The 24,980-nt window shown below is 44.2% G+C and overlaps 1 protein-coding gene and 1 long non-coding RNA gene across 5 annotated transcripts in view; one reads left to right on the top strand and one right to left on the bottom strand.

Moving 5' to 3' along the window:
• Positions 1 to 15,831, bottom strand: part of TENT5C (terminal nucleotidyltransferase 5C) — a 22,426-nt gene extending 6,595 nt beyond the window's left edge. The window contains exon 1 of one of the 4 annotated variants that reach the window (XM_004026430.5): positions 15,644 to 15,831. The gene's annotated coding sequence lies outside the window, so the exon portion shown is untranslated. Of the gene's footprint in view, positions 1 to 14,622; positions 15,514 to 15,643 lie in introns of those variants that run through there. The other 3 variants (XM_019020894.4, XM_063695904.1, XM_063695902.1) reach the window with 3 other exon arrangements.
• Positions 15,218 to 24,980, top strand: LOC134756796 (uncharacterized). The gene is made up of 2 exons (XR_010129985.1): positions 15,218 to 15,367; positions 24,804 to 24,980. It is a non-coding gene; the product is annotated as an uncharacterized lncRNA (long non-coding RNA).

The raw sequence follows: 24,980 nt of genomic DNA, 5'->3' as shown, positions 1-24,980 counted from the left end.
GTCAAAGTGCCTGTAGAGCCACAAGTCGAATATTTGCTAGATGGATGTAAAACCCAGAACAAAGAGTCAAGGCGCTGTCCTCAGATTTCACTGTAAACAGTTTTCCCACCCCCTCCGCCTTTCTGACTTGCTAGACCCACATAAAACCCATCCCAATGACTTCTGCAGTTTCATTGTTTGGAAGCTGCTGTGTTTGAATACACATCGGCATGCATTCTCCTGGGGTTCCAACATGGATTTCTGGCCTTGCACCGGTGCCAGGGATCTCCTATGGTTGTTACTTGGTTGTCAGGGCATTGCTGGGTACATGGAGATGAGCTCTTCAGGCTCTCCCATCAAGAAGAAGGTGAAAATATGAGCTATCAATACAAGGCAGTGTGTTGTGTAGACAACTCCAGTGGTGGAAATAAAATGTAATATAAAAGTAGAAGAAAGGGTGTCCCTGGTTGAGGTGAACAGGAAGGTCACGGAGTTCACTTATGGAGAGGGGACACAAGCCAACAGAAAGACAACATGAGCTCTTGGTTGGGGCCGAGAGGCAGAAAGCAGTGGGCTGAGTATGTGATCACAGCAGGCTCTGCAGGACCAATCTGGGGATGAGTGCTCTATTGCTCGCTACAGAGTACTCGTGGAGGGGAAGACAAAAGTGCCTCTGAACAGCGTTAAAAAGTCCTAGGCTATCTAGATCATCTACAAAGCACTCCTAGGTTATGGATCCCAAGCAAAATCTGTGATGAATAATGTTTACTGTGACTGGCATTTGGTTTCAAGGCAGATTTGGGATAGTAGAGTTCTCTTTTTGCCATGCCCTTTAAACACTTAGCAGTTCTTTGTGGTCTCCCATGATTAGCACACAGTACATTTGTGTCCACTGTATGTGCCACGCCAGTGGTCCCCAACCTTTTTGGTATCAGGAACCAGTTTTGTGGAAGACAATTTTTCCATGGACCGGGAAGAGGGGAATGATAGTTGCAGCATGAACCTGTTCCTGTTTCACCCTCAGATCATCAGGCATTAGAGTCTCATAAGAAGGGCACAACCTAGATCCCTCACATGCTCAGTTCACACTAGGGTTCATACTCCTAGAAGCATCTAATATGCTGCTGATCTGACAGGAGGCAGAGCTCCGGTGGTAATGCTCGCTCACCTGCCACTCATCTCCTGCTGTGCGGCCCAGTTCCTAACAGGCCACGGACTGGTATTGGCCCGTGGTCAGGGGGGTGGGGAACCCTGAGCTACACAATTAAGTTCTAATAATTTCAGAAAGTTATGGTGCTGGCTTTACTGTGACCAGAGCTAGACTATGATTTGGTGGCATGGGTTTTATAGATTTCAGGTATGTTGGTCTACCTGAAGAAATACAACTCACTTGCTAGTGTGAATCACCTGTTGTGCTTTCAAAGCTCATCTTTATGACACAGGCATGAGAAGTCACATGGAAACCAGAGGCTGTAATGCAATCAGTACTTGAGATACAAGCAAGAATTTTTTTAAAATCTCCAGCAAGAACCTCAATAATGTTACAGAGGAGAATAACTGTAGGAATACATTCTGACTCAAGTCTTTTTTTAAGGAGTTGTTCAAAAAGACGTCATGTAGGATTAAAGTCAGGACAATGCCTATGCTAGAATGGTGGTTCTGAACATTAGAGGAGGGACATCTGAGACTAGCGATAGCCTGGAAGCTATGAGCCTTTTTTTGGTGGGGGGAAGTACACAGGGTTGAGAGTTTTCATATATTTTAAAGTATGTGAACTTCTAGTAGACTCAAAGTTAGAATTTGTTTTAGACAGAATTTGTAAGGTTCATATGGTAGGAGAGGCAGAAATAGCCAGAAAACATTGTGAAAAATAGGAATGATATGCACTAGCCTGTAACAGATATCACAAAACCACAATAATTGAAACAGCATGTTATTGGCCCAAAAAGACAAATCAATGGAACAAAATTTTTTAAATCTAGAAACAAAATCAGATATGTAAAGGGATTTAGTATATAATTAAAGGAGGCATTTCAGAATAGTAAAGTAAAGAAAAACATCTGGATGGTTATCTAAATTATCAAAAAGAAAAAAATGAAAGGGACTCCCTATTTCATGCCAAACTAAGATCTAGATTGGACAGATCAAAGACTGAATGTAAAAGCATGAAACTCTAAGAGTACTGAGGTGGAAATGCATTTATATATACTTATACAGAGTGGGTAGTTTTTTTTTAAATAAGTCACATAAAACCTAAAAGCCTCAAAATTGCTATATTTGACTATATAATTCAAAAACACCATAAAGTCAGAAGGCAAAAGTAGGAAAAATATTTGTAACATTAGGCAAAGTACTCATTTCTGTAATGAATAAGGAGCTTCAACAAATCAGAAATACCAGAAGAACCCCAACAGAGAAGACACAAAGGACACAAACTACATCTCAAACACATATTACAGTCACAACCTTACTTAAGAGACAGGCAGATTAAAACCTCAACGTATCATTTTTATCCATCAAATGGGCAAAGATCAGTAAGTCTGATACGTGGGAATCAGACACCCTCTAGTATACTGCTTGTGGGCTCTCTCCGGACACAAGACACTTAATTTTAAGGAGATATACTCTTTGACATAGGGATTCTACTTCTGGTAAGTCTACTTTGAATTATATCCTTAGTATATTTGCAAGTATACACAAAATATTCATTGGAGATTTATAAAGCTATAAGTATTCACCAACAGAAGACGGTTAAATGATCTGATGTGTGTATAAAACAATACAGAAACGCATGCAGTTGTTCCTACAGATTGGAGCATTCAGGGTTTGTTTTCGACAATTCGAGATGACAATTCAAGACAGCTGTTCTTTCTGTAGGACTGTGAAATGCTTATCAAGACTCATTAATAGAAAAACAAGTTAATAGCAAAACTGTTAACAGCAAAACTGTTAAAGTCTGTGCTTACACAAGCATATAAAGTCTCTGGAAACATACGCAGGTAGTAGTTTTAGTCTGTACCAAATACTTCCTCTAGTTTAGGGGAAGTAGATTCAAAGTTAGAAGAAGAAAACTTATTTTGTGCCCTTTGAATTTGGAATCTATATATGTATTAGTTGAAGAAAAATTAAAACCTTATGATCCTAAAGCTTCTCCCTTAGGAGCCTTCTATTCACCTGCTGCCTTATTTAACTTCTTCAATCCCCTTTTTCCTTCCCACCCCTCCTGTCTACATTCCACATTCTGCATTCCCACATCCATGTGACAAAATTAAATACACTTGGAAGCTTCACCTCCAAGATGTAAATGCTGATCTCTACAGATAAGGGGATGAACAGAGGAAGAGAGACTTTTTTCCTCTAGAATGCCTTTCTATCAAGTTTCTACTCATATACTTTTTAAAAGAAGATGCTCATTAAAAAAAAACCTCAGACTCTCTAAATCATGCAAATCCATCTCCTCTCATCTCATTCTATATTAACCAAAAGAAATTTTTTTTTTCAGTTTCACAGAATTGCTATTTCTCATTTCAAACATGTAGCTACCCTTGTGATACTGTTAAGTTGGTTGCTGGCTACAGTTGCAAAAACTTTAACAAACACTTTTTTCAGAAATACAATATGCCTGTGGTTAGCATCTTCCATGACAACTTCTTCTCATACATATATGAATATTGGAGTTAAACTCTACGGGAAAAAGTCTGTATAAAAGCACAGTGTGGGACATGACAAATGCCAAGTCCATGGCGTAGTTTTTCACTTTCTCAATTTACCATGATTTACATAGAGAGGAGTTTAAGCCACTGAAGACACAAATTTAAGCTGAGTTCATACTAAGTGCTTAGCTCATTAGAAGAGCATAAAATAAGTCACTTGTGCCTATTAGAAAGGGATTCTTCATTGTCCCTCACTCGTCCAAACAACTTCAAATACCAAAAGTACATTTTAAAGTTACTTAGACAAACATTGGTATTACTAGAATAAATCCAAGTCATAGGCCCTCAGTGTTTAGGTAACACAACAGTGCTTAGTCCAACAGTTTTTAGTTTTAATTAACCACGTTAAATCAACACTGATATAATCCCCATATAAAAGAATCACGTGGAACACACATTCCCAATTCATGAAAGGCCCTGGTTAAAGGCAAATTCTAGTTAGCAGAATTAACAAAATAGAGAACAAATTAATTTGAAGCCTAGTAAATTCAAACTAAAGTGTTTCATTTCCCTTTTACTGTTTGAGAAACAGATTCATTATATTTATACAGTAGAAATGGGGAAAGGTGGAAACCATAATTTGTTCCTGCAGATTTGAGAATTCAGGGTTTGTTTTTGACAATTCAAGATGACCAACTATCTCAGGTACTTTTGTACTCCCTTTTCTTCTATTATCTGACTGCAGTAAAGGTAGAATACACACACTGAAGGGGGGGAAAAAAAAGAGGTTTGCAGAGATAGCAGCAAAGGAAAGGAAAAAACAAACTAGGCCAGAAGGTTAAACCAAGGTCCCTGAGAAAAAGTTTGATGTCTAATCGAATCATTTCCCACTGCCCAGGACAGAGCTGCTCAACGCAGATTGGTCTGAAAACCTACGTTTGAGCACTAAAAAGAAAAAAAAAAAAAGCTATTTCTAGTCCTGCTTCATAGCTTATCTAGATCTCTGGACTAGCCAGTGAACTCCAGAAACACGATGAAAGTGTGAGGAACCCAAGGTGGGCGAGCGGGAGAGGCAGGTGCATGAGCTGGAGGGGAGGTAACTGTGAGCATTTATAACATTTGCACACAGTCAATTCGGTCAAAGCAACATTAATTCTTATTTTGCGCCTGGCATTAGACACAGAAACCATCCACAAGGTTCTTAGTATGTGTGGAGACATACATCTATCAAGTTAAGGACTGCATATATCTAAGTGTAGGTCTGTGACCTTTAACATGAAAGCTATGGAAGTGATTGTCTAGAAAATTTCAGGAAAATGCTGAGGCTTGAACTGAGGCTCTCAGCTATTGAGGGCTTTCAGCAGTCCAGAGGCAACTAAGTGTTACCTTCTTCTGACCCTCCTGAGGGTTTATGAATACAAAAGAAAATCAAACACATTTCAGCCTTCCTTTGGGGACAAATTCTTTTTCACCATTTCTGGATGTTACCTCAAATGTGTGGTTCTTCCCAGTAAAACTTTCTAACCCAAGGTAAGAGCTGGAATCTTGGGCAATGGGCCAAGGCTGGTGACAGACTCCAAGAGAAGTGTGTATCTGGAACAAAGACACCTGCGGGCCCTGGATCCTGGCCAACAGGGGACCCGTGCACCTGTGGCTCTTCCCACACACCTTCCACACAAACTCCTCCCCCGTGTACAAGAGGACACTTTAGACAAAAAGAGACCATTCCATTACAAAACCTAGAGAATGTAAGCAGAAATAAAAGTGGTGGCAATACACTTCATACTATCCTATCCCACTTCTTCCCTTAACAAGAGTGAATGACAACCACGACTCCAAGTCTATCTCTTCTTTGCCTGTGAAATGAAGGGTGTAGAGGTGTGTGTCAAAGCAAATGAAATAGTACTTAGTATGAGCCACTTCACTTCAATTCCCATCTAATCCTCATAGGAACTCTAAGGAATCTACAACTATTCCTTTTTCACAAATTAAGTAATAAGGTTCAGAAAAGATTAAGCAAATTGACCCCAGGTCCTCAACTGCAAGACTAGTGTCTGGGAACTGCTGACTCCCTTCTACCAAGCTCAAGGTCTGCCATGGTGGATGGGAGGTGGACACGGAGTGACAAGCACATGTCACAACCCACATGTGCACTGGGATCACCAGTTCTCATAGCCACTAAAGTGATCTTTTCTAAAACAGACGTTATTGGTCCTAACAAAAAAGGACACAGCAAACTTCTGTTCACTATGTAACCGTGAGACCTATTCTTTCCATTGCCCCGTCCCCACCATACACACCAAAGATAGCAAAAAGCTGGAATGAGCCTTTACTCTCTGCTTTTGTGCAGATTCCAGTTAAGCAAAAGATGCCAGGTGGCTTAGAGGTGCCCCTCGCCACAGAGACACCAAGGAAGATAATATATTGCCACAGTGTGTGGGAAATGCCACTTCTCAGTGGGGGAGCACATCGTTTCATAACATAAACGTCTACTTCTGCCCACATCCTTTTCTCTGGCAGGTGCTAATACATGCAGAGCCCTCCAAGGGCTTTCTTCACATGGCGGCAGCCACAGCCATGGCCAGGGGACACCACATGTGACTAGATGTTTAGCCAGGTACCCTAATGAGCCACCAAACTCTTTTACAACATCACAAACAGGCAGTAAAACAGTGCTTTCAGGGCTCTATCTGGATCAATCATTTGATTCCTATAACAACCCCATAAAGAGATACCATTCCTCCTACTCCCCCACTTACAGATGGGAAAACTGGAGAACAAAGAGGATGTGCAAATTGTAAACTGTCCAAGGATGCACTGCTGGTGAGTAGCAGAAATGGAATTTAAGAGTCTTCCTAAAAGGTGGATAGCTTTGGTGGGGCAGGGAGCTTGAAGAAGAGCTGGTTGTGCTTAGATGGTCAGAAGAAGGAGATGACAGTAAGTAGAAAGAAAAGGAAGGAAGGTATAAAGATTTTTAAAAAATAAGATGGTAGGAAAGAAGTTTGGCTAGACCGCTAAGGCCACCTGAGTGAGGTAAGGCCAGATGGCAAATTCTGAAAGCAAGGGAGAAGCATTTAGAACTGAAGTATCTAACAACTGTCAGCATAGAAACTGCAGGCTGGAGCCACCAGAACTGAATGTGATTAAGTGTAAAAATGCTAATCGTTATGCTACTATTTGTTTTAAAGGAACAATGGCTGGGAGATGAAGGCCTAGGATCCTAACTTCCCAGGGAGCTCCAAGATGCTTGCTACATTGCAGAACAGTGGTGATTTTAGAGAAACCAAGTCCAGAAGAGAGAGAGAACCCAAGAGTGGAAGGTGCTGGACAGTCGCCTTGCTGAACTAGTAATAAGAGGAAAAATTAATGGCACAGGAGGGAGATTATCAGGAATGGGCTGATCCTGATCCAGAAAACTAAGGCATGCTGCTTTGCTCATGGAATAAAGGAACAATTACTGAGACTCCTCTGATGGCTGGGAGATCAGAGTGTTGATAGGCTGATGAAGCAATAGAACAGGACACTAGCTACAGTCGAGACGGCAACCTTCTCAGATCAAAGAAGCCAATAACCCAACTGGAGCTACAGAGAAATGGCTGATAAATTTGCAGGCAGTGACCAGGACTTAAAGGGCCAGCCCAGGAAGGAGAGCTGGAACAAAACTGAAAGCAGAAAGTCTGGAACGTACACAGGACCTCATGAATGCTGAACCTGAGACTGGACACCGTCACTTCCCCCACCTGCATGTAGTTTGACCCTTGAGATTCTTTCACCCATAAGAAAAGAGCCAGGCGCTTCGAATGACCATGGACCTTGGTCATTTTGCTTGGCATGTGCAGCAGCAGATAACCGGGCAGAAACGAGAAAAACCAGGGTCAACATGGATATGGCCTTCTGAAAAAAATCCTCCTCTCTTACTCCTTGAATTCCTTGGGGGATGAAGGCCAGAAGTTATCTAGGAAGGGTTTGGAGGCAGTCTAAGGAAGCCTTTTGTCTGCCAGCTCCTCCCTAGGGCCAGACCCCCCCACATAGGGAGGGGGCCACATTCTGGAGACTCCTCCACAGCCCCAAACACATGAAAGTTACAGATAACAGACACTCGAGTGTTTCATGTACATGGAATAGCAGCTTAGATTATGAATGGCCTGAAGCAATAAAAACAGATAAAATAATGCTTTACTTTTTAAAAGGCCAATAAAATATATCCTATGCTCACTATTTTTCCAAGATGTTATTTTTACAGTTGCCCACTTAAATGCCCGCAACACATTCTACCTGAGTTCAAAGAAGTAACAGCCCCAGGCCACAAAGCTGTGCCCAGAGAAAACATTTCTAAGTCAGTGACACAACAAACCCCACAGTTGGTCTTTTCTCACTCTCAGCTCCATTGCATTCAGCTAGCGTCTCGTTCTGTTTTCTTAAGGTTATTATCATCCTCCAGCCATTTACCAATGATGTTTACTAGAGTCAAAAAATTTGGTTAGATTCCCACGTGAGCTGTGGAAAGCAGCCCTGGACTGAAACCCAGGCAGGCCACAGAACCAGGCTGTGATCTCCGCTGTTTAAGGGGCCTCCATGAATTCTCACTTCCCACTAAGAAGTGAGAAGCCAACACACAGTCTGAATGGTTACCACTGGGCTCCATCCATAGACACCCACCAACGACAACTCCAAACAGAAAGCTCTTTCCCACCTTTGAAAATAGGATGCTTAGGCAAGTGTGGGTGGAGAGATAACGCTGGAAGAACTAATGCTGTGGCCGCAAAACAGCAAACAGAATCAAAACACTGGCCTAGATATTACAGCAGGGATGCCACACAAGTTCAAGTGTTGAAAGGAATACTCTGACGTGGTTGCAAATGGAAATATTAACAAGGTCAGGACACAGACATCTTTAGATGGAAGCAGGGCATAAAAGCCTTGGTTTTTTTCCAAGGTGTCAGCATTAAGTGCTACACACACAACTTGAAATGGAAATAATCCTTGTTGCTACTTGGTAACCACCTTCCCACCATCAACTGCTTCTTTCTAAATCAGAGGTGTTACTGGTCTGAATTCATTTAAAGAGCTCCCCAAAGAGAGCCTGCCTTTCTGTTTTAGAGATTGCCTAGACTGAGAAAAATGAGATGATTCCTAAGGAGGAGACTGCTTACTGTAAGAGTGACTCAGTTTACATGTAATCCACAGGGTTTAAGAGCTGACAGCCTCCGGGTTTCATCAAAGGCTGCTTCCACAGGCTACTTTACCATCTAACTCTCCAGCCTACAGCTTTAAACAGTTGTCCAAAAGGAAGACCTCAGTCAGCTAAAAGTCCTGTCTAATCACTAGCAGCTTCCCTGCCCAGGCCTTATCAGGAAAGGGACAAGCAACTCTTAGTTCCTCAAATGCCACCCTTATCATACGTTAGACCATAAACACACCCCATTCACAAGTGTCTAAGTGTGAGCTGACCTCCATTTCAGAGCAGATGCTAATTACGTGCATAGTTCCATTCAGGTTTTTGTTTTGCATGGATCCTTCCCTTAGGAGTTGGCATTCAAGTTGCAGGTTCCGGGCCTCCAGGTACTGCGCATAGCAGCAGCTCATGTTTAGCGTTCAAGTAATTAATGTGCTGTCACTAGACAGCTCAAACACCTTTGACTTGAATGTTACTTCCTCTTGCAATTTCACTCAAATTTTAATTGTTGATAAAACTTAATTGTTGATAAACTGAGTCCTGGTCCCCTGCCAGTCTCAGAAGATTTTATCGGCAGTTCCTTGAAATTCTATTGCCTTATGATTATCCTCTAAGAAACTATAAAAAAAAAAAAAAAGAATGAGCACTGGGCTAGGAATCCAACACCACGTGTTTTACTGTCAAGTCTGACGCACAGTGTGAATGACTGTCAGTAAGTTGGCCATAACTGACTTTCCTTTCACTCTTTCAAAAATGTGCATGCCTACTATGTTTCGAGCACTGCTCCAGGAGCTTGTGATGCACTGGGAAGAAAGAGACAAAGATCCCTGGCCCTGTGGAGCTTATATCCTGCTTCATACTCTCCTTCCATAACTTTCTGTTGTTAAATCTTGCCTCCCACACATGCAGAATCAGAACTTGAGAGTGAAATATTTTTGCTGATGGTCTAGACTTGTGCTGCCCAATACAGTAGGCACTGCTGTAAGTGCAAAGACACATACTGGATATCAAGGTCTCAGTATGATAAAAGGAATGTAAGCTATCTCATTTAGATTTTTTATATTGATTACATATTGAAATGATGAAATTTGATACAGTAGATTAAATACACTTATTAAAATGAATTTCACTTTTTTTTGATACAGGGTCTCACCCTATTGCCAAGGCTGCAGTGCCGTGGTTCGATCGCAGCTCACTGCAGCCTTGACTTCCTGGGCTCAAGCAATTCTCCTGCCTCAGCCTCCTGAGTAGCTGGTACCACAGGCACGTGCCACCACACCCAGCTAATTTTAAAAAAAATTGTTTTTATATAGATGGGGTCTTGCTGTGTCATACAGGCTGGTCTGGAACTCCTGGACTCAAGGGATCCTCCTGCCTCAGCCTCCCAAAGTCCTGAGGTTACAGGTGTGAGTCACTGCCCCTGGCCAAATTTCACCTACTTCTACTCTTTAATGGGACTACTAGGAAGTTAATTGTGTCTCTCATATTTTTATTGGAAAGCACTGATCTAATTTATTGTCCTTATTATAATGAAGAAGCTGAAGGCTGAAGAGGTAAAGGCTCTGCCAGGACCAGAGCCCAGGTCTCCCCACAGCTAAAGTCAGCCTCAGAAGCAGAGGAGGTAAAAAGATGACAAACAGCCTGGGCACAGGAGATAGCAGTGGTGCTAGCTCTAGCTGAGCAGCTGTGAGCAAGCCTCTAGACACATATCAGGCACTTGATGAGTGTACGCGTCATCTCTGCTTCTGGATCAGTCCTCTTTCTGCTACTGCCGTGCTGCAGTTATTCCACAGGAATGACAATTGAAACTGCCCAAGTCCGTATAGCACTGGCTAGCTGTGGATATCCTAATGCCCATCTCTAACTACGATGAGCAGAGGGCAACGATGGACAGAGTTTGTTTGGGGATCCAGCCAGGAAAGGTGGAGGGTTACCTCTTCTATCTTCATAAGGGCTAAACAAGTTGAGAGACGCTTACGGCAACGTAAGAGGGTGTGGGCAGTTCCAGGTTCATGGATAATTTTCTTCTCAAAATGTTTTTATAGGAAGCTAAGTATGGTAACAGTATGGGACTTCGTGCTTATTCAATCAAAGATAAAAATTTAAGAACTAGAAAAGAAGGTAGAAGGAAGAACTGTAAGAAAGTATTGGCCAGGCATGGTGGCTCACACCTGTAATCCCAGCACTTTGAGAGGCTGAGGCAGGCGGATCACGAGGTCAAGAGACCAAGACCATCATGGCCAACATGGTGAAACCCCATCTCTACTAAAAATACAAGAAATTAGCTGGGTGTGGTGGCGTGCACCTGTAGTCCCAGCTATTCAGGAGGCTGAGGTAGGAGGATCGCTTGAACCCACGAGGTGGAGGTTGCAGTGAGCAGAGATTGTGCTACTGCACTCCAGCCTGGCGACAGAGTAAGACTCTGTCTCAAAAGAACAAACAACAACAACAACAAAGTATTAATGAATCGAGGTGTGAAATGAGCGGGTCCCCAGATGGAATAAGGTCAGTCAGAAGCCTGTGGGAAGGGCCTGAAGCTGGATTCAAAGTTTGGTGAGAAAGGAGTATCATTCCTTTGTGCAGATATGAGTATCTGTTCTGTGAGGCAAAGAAGGGCAGTTAGGGAGACTCTGCCATGGGGGGTGGGGGGTGGGTCAAGAGTAAAGAGTCAGAAAGGCACGGTCTTGAAGAGGAGGTTCAGCTTCCAGAGGTGCAGGCAGTCCCTGTGCGCTTGGATGGAGTTCCAAATGCACAGACTGTAGAACTAGCCAGAGGCAGGGGAGGCAGACTCACTTACTGCCCTCATCAAGTTGCTGTCTACGGGCCCCTAAACCAGGTCAGTGATGACAGTGGGAAACAATAAAAAAGAGAAAGAATCAGCAGAACTAGCAACTGAGTGAACAGAGAGAGAGAAAAGGCTGAGTGAGCCATGTGAGGCTGGTGTCAGGGAGGGTGGGAAGGATGGCAAGTGCTTAAGGGAGTGGGTCTGGAGCTCAGCTTGAGGAGTTTCAGCTGTTGGTCAATTAGCTAGTCACTGCCCCTCAGCTCCAAACCTATACCCCTGTGGCCTCTACTTAAAAGAGGACTCAGCCACTGGCCTGCCTGCCTCGGTCCACAAAGAGAACACCCACTTCAAGTACGCCTCCCTCTTTGCAAGCCGCCAACCGAACATGTATCCAAATGACAGAACACCTTCTGTGTGCCAGGCCAGCTCTATAAGCAGGCACTGGGGAGTCAGCAGTGAGCACAGATTCCGCTTTCCGGCGCTCATATGCCAGTGGCTGAGACTAATGAGAGAAATCGGAGTGCCTCGACTGCATGTTAAAGCCAGCCCAGCTCCTCTCACATCCAGAGCTCTTCCAGAGGCATTTCCAAACACCATTGCCTTGGCGTCCTCAGCACCTGGCACTAGCTACTGCCTAGGAAGCACTTAACTACTTACTGACTCAATCACGGTTATCCAAGAAATAAACAACACTCCATGCAGTTTTGTGACCAAGACTCCAAGACTTTAGTCTCAAGCTATGACACTAAAAAACATCCTGCAGGGAGAGAGTTGCTTAACATCAGCAATTTTTTTTTCATATTTTTTTTCTGTTGTTCTAAGAAGTTTTCAAACAGTTCTAGAACAGACTGTAGGGGCCAGCTGTACAAAATCTATTAATTCTAAACAATTCTTAAGGCTTCCTTACCTAGTTGAACTATATAAAGATGCTTCCTCTAAACTATTTGAATTCCAAATGCAAGCCTCTTTATGAGGCCTGCAATGAAAGCGTAAAAACGTTTGAGAGATCTTACGGCCTGAAAACATCACAAGAAATCAGCAGTACTAATGTACCCAAGCAGCTTTAAACACATGAACATTTCTTTAAACACAGAGGTGTCTGCTTCATTGTAATACAATTTATGCCATTTTAATGTACTATAGTCAAAACACGAAGATGGCAGGAAGCATTTTCCTACAGTGCCTTGTTTACCTCAATGACAACACAAAAAGCAACAGAACTTATCTAACCCAAGTAATGTTTTATTCCAAGTAACCTCACATTCCACATTACTCCTTAACTCCTAAACACACACACATGCACACAAAATAGCAGATACACCCAGAGACAGGTGTGAAACCAAGAAACCCCAAAACATAAGTTTAGCTTAACTCATGAAACTAGTTTTGGGCTTCCACGACTTCTCTCAGTAATGCAAAAAAAAAAAAAAAAAGGTTCAACTCATCCACTGAGAGCCTTTGGGTTGCCATTTCTTTAGTAGGTAACTCCATGAACACAACATCGATCAGAGACAAAAGATGAAGACAAGGTCCCATGTACTTGAGCAGTAAAAACAACAAAAAAAGTTTTTTAAATGAAGTTTTTAAATTTTCTATCAAATGTGTCTGGTTAATGGTACTGTGAAAACAAGAGCACTACAGCCCACTTTTAAGTTATTTTTACTGCTGCGCTGTTCCTTGGACTTTCAGAAATATGAGGAATTCTGTTCTCTGACCGGCAGCGCAAGATGTGCATGATCTGCCCTGGCCTTGAACACGGGGGAATGTGGGCTGAATGTGTGCACTATGGGGAGATACAGCTGAGGGGGGACGGGCCTCTGGAACTCGGGAGATTTCAGTGGCTACTTGTGCTCACAGTAGAACAGAAGAAACCAGGTAGAGATAGCCACAGGTGCACAACTAAGTCATGCTCACTCTGACAAGCAGGCTAAGAGCCAAATCCTTTCCTTCAGAGTTACATGAATTTAATCCCTGGATACAAGGTAGGTATTGTGGAAAAAACAGCATAAGAAATATGGCTGTTAATTCTATGTGCTTACTGAAGTTGCTTATGAAATTAGGGATCTTTGTTTTGGTAACAATTTAGAGGCCTCCTGGCAGAGTTTTTTTTTTTTTTTTTAAACTTTGTTATGGGAGCCCCCCACCCCCGCATAGCTACCTGAACAATTATATACAATATACCAAAATCTTCCTAAAAACTCTTTATTGAGAATATATGTACTCTAAAGCTATGGGTATACCTTAAGAGAAAAAGTTTGTTATCTGAAATAAACTAAGCTTGACTCCAGAGATCATTTTCCATCTTCACAAACAAGAATGTCAAAGGACAGAACCCCTGCAGCCCAGCTCAGAGGTTTCCCTAAAAGCCCAGAGAAAATTCAGCATTCTTTACTCCCCATCCCCCTCCCCCCTTTTCCACTGCAGGGCCTAAGGTGGCTGGTCTCACACCCTCAATAATACCCTTGGGGATTTAAGACAGTAAAATTCTGGGTAAGCTCTCCTACCACTCTTGCGGCTGCCCAACTTACTTCCTGGCTCATTTCCTTGCCAATTTACTCACGTTGAAAGGTTGCTGTCGCCAACAACGGTCACCCTCTTTCCTGCACGCAGAGGGCAGCTGAGCCAGCCAGAAGTGTACTTTGGGAGGATCTAATCACCCTAACTTTATTTCCTGGGCTGGTTCAGTCTCCTAACCCACCTACAAAGTAACCTGAAGACCAAGTTGTCACAATACAAATAATTATGCACATAGTATTTATAAAAGCTTTCTTACTATAAGTGCATTTTAAGCACTTCATTTGTATGCACTTTATATCTCCGTAAGAAAGCAAACATGTTAAAAAGGAAGCAGGCCCCTACCCTACTTAATTAAGCCAGGGAACTGGTTAGAGCCCTACAAAAGCCTACCTACGGACAAAAAAGGGCGAAGGGGAAGGGAGCTGACACTATCCCTCCCGCAGGGTCCAGCCCTAATAGTGGGTTCTCCAGAAGCTCGCCAGGCATTCATTTCTCCAGGGGAGCGCCCTTACTTGGAGGTAGCGCTGCTTGGTTTTCTCGCCCGCCAGCGTTGAGTTCAGGTGTGCAGGCTACCAACCTGTATTCTTCAGGTAAGTCACCCTCCTCTGACTCGCCTCCCACCCTGCTCCCTCCTGCCTCGCGACCAGTGCGAAGGGAGTCCCCGAACTGCGACACCTCCCGGGGCAGCCGCACCGGTATCCGTCCGAGTCGACCCACTTGCCGTGGCTTTTCACCTACGCAGTAAAGCAAGTTTCATTTTCAAAAGGAGAGGAAGCAGGTTTCACAGACACCGCATTCCCAAGAAGTTTCTGAGAGACGCGCAGCGCACAAGTCACTGGCTTGGATCCCTTTGCTGCTCATGGTGTCCACAGTCTGATGTGAGCGCATTAAATTTAAGGATCTCCGCCCTTCTCCTTAAAACTCAAGACTTGGCAATGAGCCTAGGAAGCGCCCCTCCCCTCCCCAACCAGATCCAAGCCCCGGACCGCTGCGTCTCCAGCTGCGCCTAGTGAAACCGCCGAATTCGAATTCACACTCGGCGGGCCGGCGAAGGTGTGCGCGCCCGCGGGAGCGCCGGGGCGAGCCCGACGGACTGCAAGCCAGGAACGGAGGCATGGGTGGCGGGGGGCGCCGTCTGATCCAGGTAGGAGCGGAGGCGCCGATCACACACTCTTCAGACGCCCTGCCCGCGCCTGGTCAGCGCGCAGCCTGCAGGACGCGCGGAGCAGGAACTCGCTGGAGTTTGCCAAGCCCCAGGTCTCTGGAAAGTTGTAGCTCCCTTTCGGAGCGTCTCTTCTGGCCCTTTGGGACGGGTGTGTCAGGGGCGGGGGTCCTCGAGGGAGCAGGAGGGGAAAGGAGCACCGGGTCTCAGCACCTGTCCGCAGCTCCCCTCGGGTCCGCCTGCCCCCTACCAGGCTGGGCAAAGACCTGAGCACCACTTAGTGGGGGCGGACCCCCACTAAGTGAGCTCGCGGCTCACTGGGGCTGCTGCCGCATCGCCGCACCTTTAGAGGAGGGGGGTCGCGGACTCACCTGGACAATGGAAGAGGAGGCGACAGAGGCAGGTCCTTGGCGTGGGCAGGCCCCAGCAGGAGCGGCGCGACCTCTACAGCCCCCAGGCAGCGGCACAGAGTGAGCCGTCCCGCCGCCGCCCCCTCCGTTCTTATACGGCGGGACCACGCCCCCGTCCCCGCCCCTGAGCCGCCCTCCCGGGGGAGCCAGGGGCGGGGCGTGGCGGAGCCAGTCCCCTCGGGACCCTTCCGCCCGGCCATGACGGCGGGGGCGGGGCGAGGGCTGCCCTCTGATTGGCTCTTCGGGTGAATGGTTGCCAAGAGACGAGTAAATCCTCAGCGGCGGGAAGGGGCGGGGTGCACAGGGAGGCAGCACTGCGCAAGCGCAATAGAGGGGGCTGCGTCGACACACCCTTAACTTCGGAGTTAGTGGGACACCTTTCTTTTTGCTTAGTACGCTTTTCTGCAATTCCTGCCGCATAACTCTCTCTTCCCCAGGCTTTTCCCATCTCCATCCTATTCTCTCGCAGGCCGGTTTTTCTTCCGCCTCTCTGGGGATTTTCGCGTTGGTTCTCCCTGCCCCCAGGAGTGAGGCGGGTAACGCCCACGCCTACCTCCGGTGTGTGTTTTTGAAGTCGGAAAAAACTTAATGGTTTCTGGGCCCTGGGCACCTTTCTGATTCCCCAAGCAAACTGGGGAGGCGAAGGCGTGGTCTTCGGGGAGAGAGCGCCGGCGGCTCTCTGGCCCCGGGGACCACCTGTGTGCAGTTAGTGGGACGAAGGGCCTCGGGGAGTCCATCGCCAATGTCGGCAGCCGCAGCCGCTTCGGCCCCATTCGGAATGCCACAGCACTTGGTCCAGTGTGTTATATAACATGCAGGCAGGGCTTGGACACCATCCATTCATAACATAGCGAGTGGTTTACAGCCCAGGTTCTGAATTCAGACTAATCTGAGTTGAGATCTCCATTCACCACTTAAACTTTCTGTAAGGCCTTAGGCAAGTAACTGAACCAACCCTCCAACAACCTGCGTCTCCTATCTGTAGGACAGGACTAACAATGGGACAGCTCTGTAGAGTTATATAAGTATTAAGAAAATACGTGGGAAACAATTAGTGCAGTGCCTAGTGCCTGTTAGAAAGTGTGTGGCAAATGCTGTATGTATCAGATAGTAGCCAATGTTGGACAATGTTATTTATCAATAGACATTATTGTACTTGTATTGATCGTTCACTAGGTGCTGGGGGAAAAGATTACTTTCCCAGATGCAGTATTTACATCTCCTCCGCCCTACTCTTCCATCCCTGCCTGAAATAAGTGTGGTTCTCCTGTCTGTCAGACTATGAAGAGTTCTCAAATATGTCTTTCCCAGAGAGGGAGAGGAGAGTGAGTATCCAGGAACTTTAATGGGATAGGACATCAATATGAGTGTTTATAGGGAAAGCCAGTGATCCTATTGTTAGACACGAAATCAAGACATATGATCTGATTTTTTTGTTTTACTTTTTGTTTTTGAGGTATAACATTCAGTAAAGCACACAAATCAAAAGTGTCCAGAATGATAACTTTTTACATATGCATACACCCATGTAACTGCCATCCATATCAAGATGTGGAACCTTTCCAGCTCATTCATGCCCCTTCCCATTCAGTATCCCACAAGGGTTACCACTATTTTAACCTCTATCACCATAGATTAGTTTTACCAATATTTGAACTTGCTATGGATGAAATACATAACACGTACAATTTTATGTCTGGCTTCTCTTGCTCAACAGTGTGTCTATGAGATTCATCCATATTGTTGTGTGTAACAATGGTCCATTCTTTTTCACTACTGTGTATTACTTCATTATATAAATATTCAACGATTTGTGTACTCATCCTACTGTTGGTGGACATTTGAGTTGCTTCATGTTTCTGCCTTTGATGAAGCTGCTGCAGACATTCTTACACATGTCTTTTGGTGGACATAGCATTCATTTATGTTGGGTATATATATATATATATATCTAGGATTGGATTCCTGGTTCATAGAGTGTTCACATATTAAACTTTAAATACACTGCCAGTTTTTAAATTCGTATAACAATTTAGGTTCCAACCAGTGATATGAGATTTCCAGTTGTTTCACATCTTTGCCAGTATTGGTATTTTCAGTCTTTTTAATTTAAAAAATGGGCGGGATATGTATTTCATTGTGATTTAAAATTGCATTTTTTTGATGATCAAGGATGTTGAGCAATTTTTCAGATGCTTATTGTTCATTTCAATACCCTTTTAATAAAGTGTCTGTTCAAGTCTTTTGCTCATTTGTAGGGAGTTGTCTGTCCTAATGACCTATAAGAGTTCTTTACATATTCTGAATATGAGCCCTTTGTCCAATATATGTATAACAAATATCTTTTCCCAATCTGTGTTGACTTTTAATTATTCTAATGTTATCTTTTGATGAACAGAAGCACTTAATTTTAAAGACATTCAAAATATTAATCTTATCTCTTATGACTAGTGTTTTGTATGTCCTGTTTAAAATAATCCTAAACCCATAAAAATAATATTCTTTGTTTTCTTCTAAGAACTTCATTGTTTTAACTTTCACTATCTGTAAGGCCTTGGGCAAGTAACTCAACCATCCTTCCATAAACTTCCAACCACAATAAAGTTAATGCAAATTATTACATTGGCCTTTCAACCATTTCTACTCTTTCAGTGCCTCTTGGAAACCATTAGTACAGTTAGTCTCAAGGTAGAACACAGGACAGAAATTCTTAACCTAAAATTTGACCCAGCATGGTTTAGTTCCACCTTTTCCTGGGTGAAATTTTGTTCAACTTCCTGAACAAAATTAGGCAATTCTATGGTAGGTGAGAGGTGAGAGCTAAGAGCAGAAAACAAACTCACTATATATGAGTTTCTCAAATATATATACATGTATATATATATATTTTTTCTTGGGCCCCTTTGTATTCCTGATGCATTAATGGACTTTTCTAGAATTGTGTTTCAGGGTTGTTTTTGTTTTTTTTTTTAATACACTGTGTTCTTTCTGCCTCATAAAACTGGCATCCGGGAGCTGGCAGGAGTCTTAGAAAGTGGCCAAGTTCTGCCCGTTGGACACGGAACCAGATATTCAAACTCTTCTTCCTAGATTATCGGTGCCTCCTTCTTGCCAAATTCCAGCCCCTGCTGAGCACATCCAATCAGAATGGTTTAAAGACCTTCTTTGTATTCTGAATGATTCACTGGATTCACTGATTTATACCTAGGGAAACCGAGGGACAAAACAGTCTTTAAAATGCAAGCGTACCTCACTTGTAGTGATGATCCTGAAAAAGTTTTACGTCTCAATAAATTCTGATTTTAATACTTCAGAAAAACAAAGAAATTCCACCATAGTCCTACTGTAAGTCAAGAAAGACCTTTTGTATAGTGTCTAGTTATCTCCTGATCTATCAGTTTCTTTGAGCAATTTCTTAAGTCTTGAGTTTTTTGTAATAAAAACATTACAAATGTTTATTCAAATGCCCTCATCTAAATATTTTATCTTTCTTAAAATGATTTTTATGTGAAGTTCTTGTCCACATTTAACACACATGTAGAGAAGTACACAGCTCATAAGAGCACAGCTCAATGAATTTTCACAAACGGAATGAACCTGTGTTGCTAGCATACAGATCAAGAAACAAAGGAACATCAAAGCATTTGTGGACATATTTTATTTTATTTATTTTATTTTTTTATTTTTTTATTTTATTTGGTCTTTTTTGATGATATTATGTGTATCAGCAGTTCTTTCTTTTTTTTATATATACTTTAAGTTTTAGGGTACATGTGCACAACGTGCAGGTTAGTTACATATTTTAAAACCATCACAGTGGCATTGTGTACATCCTAGTGAGTTTCTGGTGGGGCAAAGACATGACTTGGCTTTTCAATTCCCACCTACAACTCTCACCAGTAAATCTCTCTCTCCTCTCTGGCTCCTGCAGCCCAATATTTTTCTCGGGTGTTGCAGAAAGAGAACTGGGTTTGGAATAAAATGGTGTAAGTTTTATTTGGAGCAAAGTCCAGAAGTAATGGAACTTAGAGCTGGTCATATTTGGTGGGACAGGAAGAGAGGAAGGGGCTGCATCTTCAGGCATGGCTGTAGCAGCAGGCTCAAGTACAGCATGGCAGCAGAGGCACTGCCAGCAGAGCAGCATGAAGGGGTAAGGTAGGGATCCAGAAGGGGGATGGTGGTGACAGTGGCAGTGCCAGGGAAAAGACGATGCCAAATATAAGCGGTGCTGACTTTATCCCTCCAATCTAGGTGTCTCTAGACTCCTTTCCTGCCCACCCCACTAGCAGTATGTCCCTGGAGAAAGGATGTAGGCTTGAATCAGACGGCAGGCAATCCTTTTTTCAGGCAAGGTGAAACCTTAGACAAATGGCTTAACATCTCTGAGTCTGAGCTTCCTAATCCAAAAAATGGAAACGCTAACAGCAATTAGCCTACCTGCTTCATGGGGTTGTATGCTGATCAAATGAAGTAATGATACATATGAAAGCAGTCACCCCATTCACAAGCTGTGTCTCGTTGCCAACCTCGTACCCCTTTCTCATTTCACTGTCAGGACACCTTGGGAAGCAAGTCAGATGAGAACAGAAAAGGGTAGATTCTGAATACCTTGCTGTGGCTACCATCACTTCTAGAGCCCCAGATTTCTTATCTAAGGATTAACATTTTTTCAAATCTCCCTTCTGGGAAAAGGGATTTCATAAAAATGCAAATTGTGAATGGATTATTTCATTATATCTCATGACCAACCACTGGGTCCACTCTGAGCTTGCCTTATATTTAGGCCCAGGATGTCTTTCCCACCATCCTGCCAGAATGCCTGAAGCTCCCAGCACTGGAGTCCATTCCTGTTGGGGAAGAGATTCTGGTCATTCCCACATAGCTTGCCAGAGGAAGAATACGGCCGACTGCCAGGGATGGCGAACTCCCCTAACACGTGTCATTCTCAGTGTTCAGACATTGGTCTTCCAGTCCTCATATCAGTCTTGATTCTTAGTTGTAGGCACTCAAAAATGACTCTGGCTGATCTAAGCAAAATGGAATTTATTTCAAAGATATTGGTGAGCCCACAGAATTAGCAGAATGCTGGAGAACTTGGCCAATTGGCTCTGCTACCAGAAACAAGGTTGAAAAATCATACTGTGGAACTGGCCCAGGAAAACACCATGAAGGACATAGGCAGCCTTGCCACTCCTGCCTCTGGAAACTGGATGTAATTGTCTCTGCCACCACACTGTCACCTGTAGATAGTCAGAGTCTCTGTGAACCTGTGTCCCTGCTTCTTCCCATCACTGGTTTCTGATTCGAACCTAGAGTGGGTGGGATTCTCTCAAATCAGCAAAGACCAGATGGTATGGCCAAGCCCTGGCTTGGCTGCAAAGAAGGCTGGTGAACAGATCATCTGATATTTTGAGCTTTAACTCTGGGAAGTAGACTTTGCCTCTTAAAGGTAGAGGATACTCCAAACAGAGGAAGGAGGTTCAGATGCTGGATGGCCAGAATACGCACATCTCCCTTCCAGCCTTCCGCCACGGTCTCTTGTGAGCATTGCCTAAACAAATCGGCATTATTTAATCCAGCTAGCTGTGGGACACAGATACAGTCAGGATTCCGAAACCTCTGCATCTGAGGGCCAGAAAAATGGACTCTTGGGAAGCTCCTAGGAGGAACACCATCCAGCTGACGTCGCCCTGCCAATACTTTCTGCTTTTGGCCAGGTGACACTTTTCCTCTTTAGAATTCCTAGAATAGGCACTCAGTGAATATCTGATGGGGAAAAAAAGAGAAAAAAAAGAAAGGAAAGAAAAAGAGGCCTTGGGTAACCACCCCTCCCTCAGGTCCCAGGATCCATCCCTGGCTCTGTGTGATATGGTTCACTTCACTGCTGTGGGCCTCAGTTTCCCCATCTGTTAAAAAAAAAAAAAAAAAGACCCAGCCTGGCTAGCCTGCAGGGCCTCCGGCTCCAGCAGTGAGCGTCAAGGAGCTAAAGGGTGTGGGGCTGTCCCGCCCACGGTGCTTCATGGGGTTGGCTGCACATAATGACAGTGTCCCAGAGCTGGCGCTTGTGTAACAGGCAGATTTACCGAGAGGGGACGACTGTTTGCTCAGCAGCCGAGAAGTCTATAATTAGACTGTCACAACATCAGCAAAAGTACAGGATCAATGTAATCAGAGAAGAAATGGAAAAGAACACGGCATCAGTAAAATCCTCCAGTGGTTCCCCATGGTTTCCGGAGCACTAATCACCCAGGCGAGGTTCAATGTCCCGCTTGTGGGTTTCCTCCTGGGTGATGACCAGGTTGGTTTAGGCCTACTCTGCCTGCCCCTCTCAGCAGCCTGGTTCTCCTCCTCCTCTCTCCCTTCTCCACTCCCTCTGCTCACTGAGTCTTAGCGATGAGGGGCCAAAAGAAACAGGACTTGCACCCCAAACTCTGTAGCCCAAGCACCTCTATTCCTCATGATGTGCGTGGTGGGAGGAGAGGGGAGGGAGGAGAACCAGTCGCTTTAAAATGCAGATTCCAGGGCCTCATCTCAGCCCTATTGAATCAGAACCTCTGGGGGAAGAGCCCTAGTCTCTGCATCCTCAGACGATTCTATGCATGCTAAAGCTTGGACACTGCCAGGCTAAGCCACCCTCCTGCTGGTGATAGACTCTCCCTCTTGTGTCTATTCTGTACCTGGTGTAGTTAGAGCACAGTCAGGCTGCAGCAAGATTCAGGGCAACCCAGGTTAAAGGGCCTTCCCAAAGTCAGGGAATGATAATGGGCTGCTTATTTCCTTTCTAATCACATTAAGAATTCCAAGGTGCCAACATGTTCCTCTCACTAATCCTCATGGCCTCTGAGCCAGGGGTAGTGTCTGGTGTCATTAGTTTCTTTCCACCAAAGTAGATCTGGGCTCAGATCTGTCCCCAAAGGACTGGATCTGAGGGCTTCTAGTCTCCCCTGAGTCTGATCCTCATAGAAACTGTTCTTCAAATCTGTGAACTTTTACTTTATTTCTTTAAAAAATTTTACATAAATATTATCAGATTATTTATGTAATCAGATATTGCAGAGAAGCGAAAGGAAGAGATAAATCATGACAAACCCTACAGCAACCGTTCTGTTAATATGTTGGTGTTCATCCATCCACACGTGTGTGTGTGTGTGTGTGCACTCACACTCACACTCAGACTCACACATTCTATTCCTGTCTCAGTCAGGGTCTCCGAGGAAACGAAGGGCACACACTGGAACAGGGGATTGAGGAGAGCTAGTGGGGGCAAGGTTAACGGAAACCTTAAGGCATGGGTGGCCCCATAGGACTGACAACCAGTGGGGAACCATTTCCACCTAGGCCTGACGGGATGAGAGGAGAGAAGTTACCAGAAATGGGGAGACTTACTGCAGCTCCGGGGAGGTGCCGCCTTTGGTTGAAGATTGTGGTCACCCTTAATCTGCTCCCAGCAGGGAGGGAGCCAGAGGAGGAACACCTGAACTCTTCTTGCCCTCTGACTGCCTGTGTGTGCCTCCCACTGGCAGAACCCAACCAGGAGTCAGCCTCCAGAGACCCCGCGGAGTTAGAATGTTGTCTAGAGAGGGTGTGGATAGCCAAATGGAGACAGTCTCAGTGCGCTTCTTATGTGTGTTTATGAGTTTCCAATACAGTAAACAATAATGAAAGTAACTTAGATTTTAAAAACTCTTTGTATTCTCAGTAATTGTTAAGAGTATAAAGGGGTCTGAAGACCAAAATGTTTGAGAACCATTGCACTACTCTTTTCCTGTGGGGTTTCAGAGCAGGAGGATCCTATTAGATTATGGGATCAAACTGATTGTCACTAATTCCCTTGCCTAAATCATAGATGAATACGGAGCAGATTCTACATTAGAAAACTACAGAGTCTGCAGGAACATGGAGAAGTCATCTGGCCCTTTTTTCTTGGCTTTGGGGAGGGTGACTCCAAGTGGGCTGTGGGCTTCCCTTCCTCTGGCTGCCTCGTGCGCTTGCTGGTGGCCAGGATGGCCCTGCCAGTCTTCTCCAAGACCCCTGGGCCAAGCCCACATCAGGTCAAGGTTGGAAATCTTCCAAGGAAATTGAGAGTATCTAGTTTGCCTCTTTAAAGACCACAACAGTAATATTTATCCTCTCATTTGTGATGGAGACTGAAGTTTATGGTTTTGCATTTTTCAGTAGAAGAGTATAATTTTGATTATTTGTCAAGAATTACAAACATGCTTGTAATATGCCCTAGTTTTTTCAGTCTATGAAATAAGAAGTAAATAATAGCAATTTGCTTTTTAATGGTAGATATTGGGAGTTGTAACAAATGAATTTTAGACACTCCTAGGGAAAGGCTGGAGTAGGATACTATGTAGGGTATAAAATAATTGGTGTTCCTTACTTAAGAGAGAAAAATAGGAAAATGTATGTCATGGGCACTCTAGGCTGGTGCCCAGCATCCATGTTTCCTTCCCTAATTGGGGATCCAGTTAGCCGCTTGAGTAGAACTGACACCGCCAGCCCCAGGGCTGGGTCCTCACTGGCCTAAGCCCATCAGTGTAATTCCATCGCCCTGTGATCATTCAAGGATGAGCAGGTATCTCATGCCTGCACTCAGTGGTTGGAGAAAGAGAAGCAGAGAGCATTCATCTTGTCTGGGCAGGATGCTGGAATGGCTGTGTTGTTTTGCTGCCCTGAGAAAAGCCAGAGTATGATGAATTCTACACACTGGCAAGGGCAGAACCAAAAACTCAAGGACAACCAAGCCAGGAGACCATACTGCCCCCAGCCTCTCATCTTCCAGAAGCCCATAGCTCAGCTCCTTATAAGTGTTTAAGCCAACTTAATTGTATTTTCTGATGCTTAGCAACCAAGAGTGTCTGATATAATTAAATATATTTTCCAATTCAAATACTATCAGGGAAAAAGTGGGACTACGATGTTGACCCAAGAAAAACTGTCAAATCTGACCAATTAAGGACAACCCTGATTTTACATCATCGACACTGAAGCTGACCTCCCAAATGACGTCTTCTTTGACTTAAAGTCCCCCTACTTGACCTTCTACATAGGCATTTCCTGTAACGATTTTGTTTTTCTTTCCAAATAAACTCTCCCTCCCTGTTTTACTGTGCAGTGACGAAGCAACAGAAACTTCAGCCTCCACGATCGATGTTTCTCAAGTGTCAAGGAAAATGGAGCTTAGGAGGGCAGCCCCACAAGCATCGTGATGGGCATTTAAGCCAACGCATGTGCCAGGTCCTAGAACAGAGTAACTTCCCCATCTCAACACAATAAAATGGTGATATGAGAA

The sequence above is a fragment of the Gorilla gorilla genome, chromosome 1 (genome assembly GCF_029281585.2).
Source record: "Gorilla gorilla gorilla isolate KB3781 chromosome 1, NHGRI_mGorGor1-v2.1_pri, whole genome shotgun sequence".
In the NCBI taxonomy this organism is placed as follows: domain Eukaryota; kingdom Metazoa; phylum Chordata; class Mammalia; order Primates; family Hominidae; genus Gorilla; species Gorilla gorilla.
Note: the sequence above shows the minus strand (reverse complement) of the source record. Positions and strands in the feature narration are given on the sequence as shown.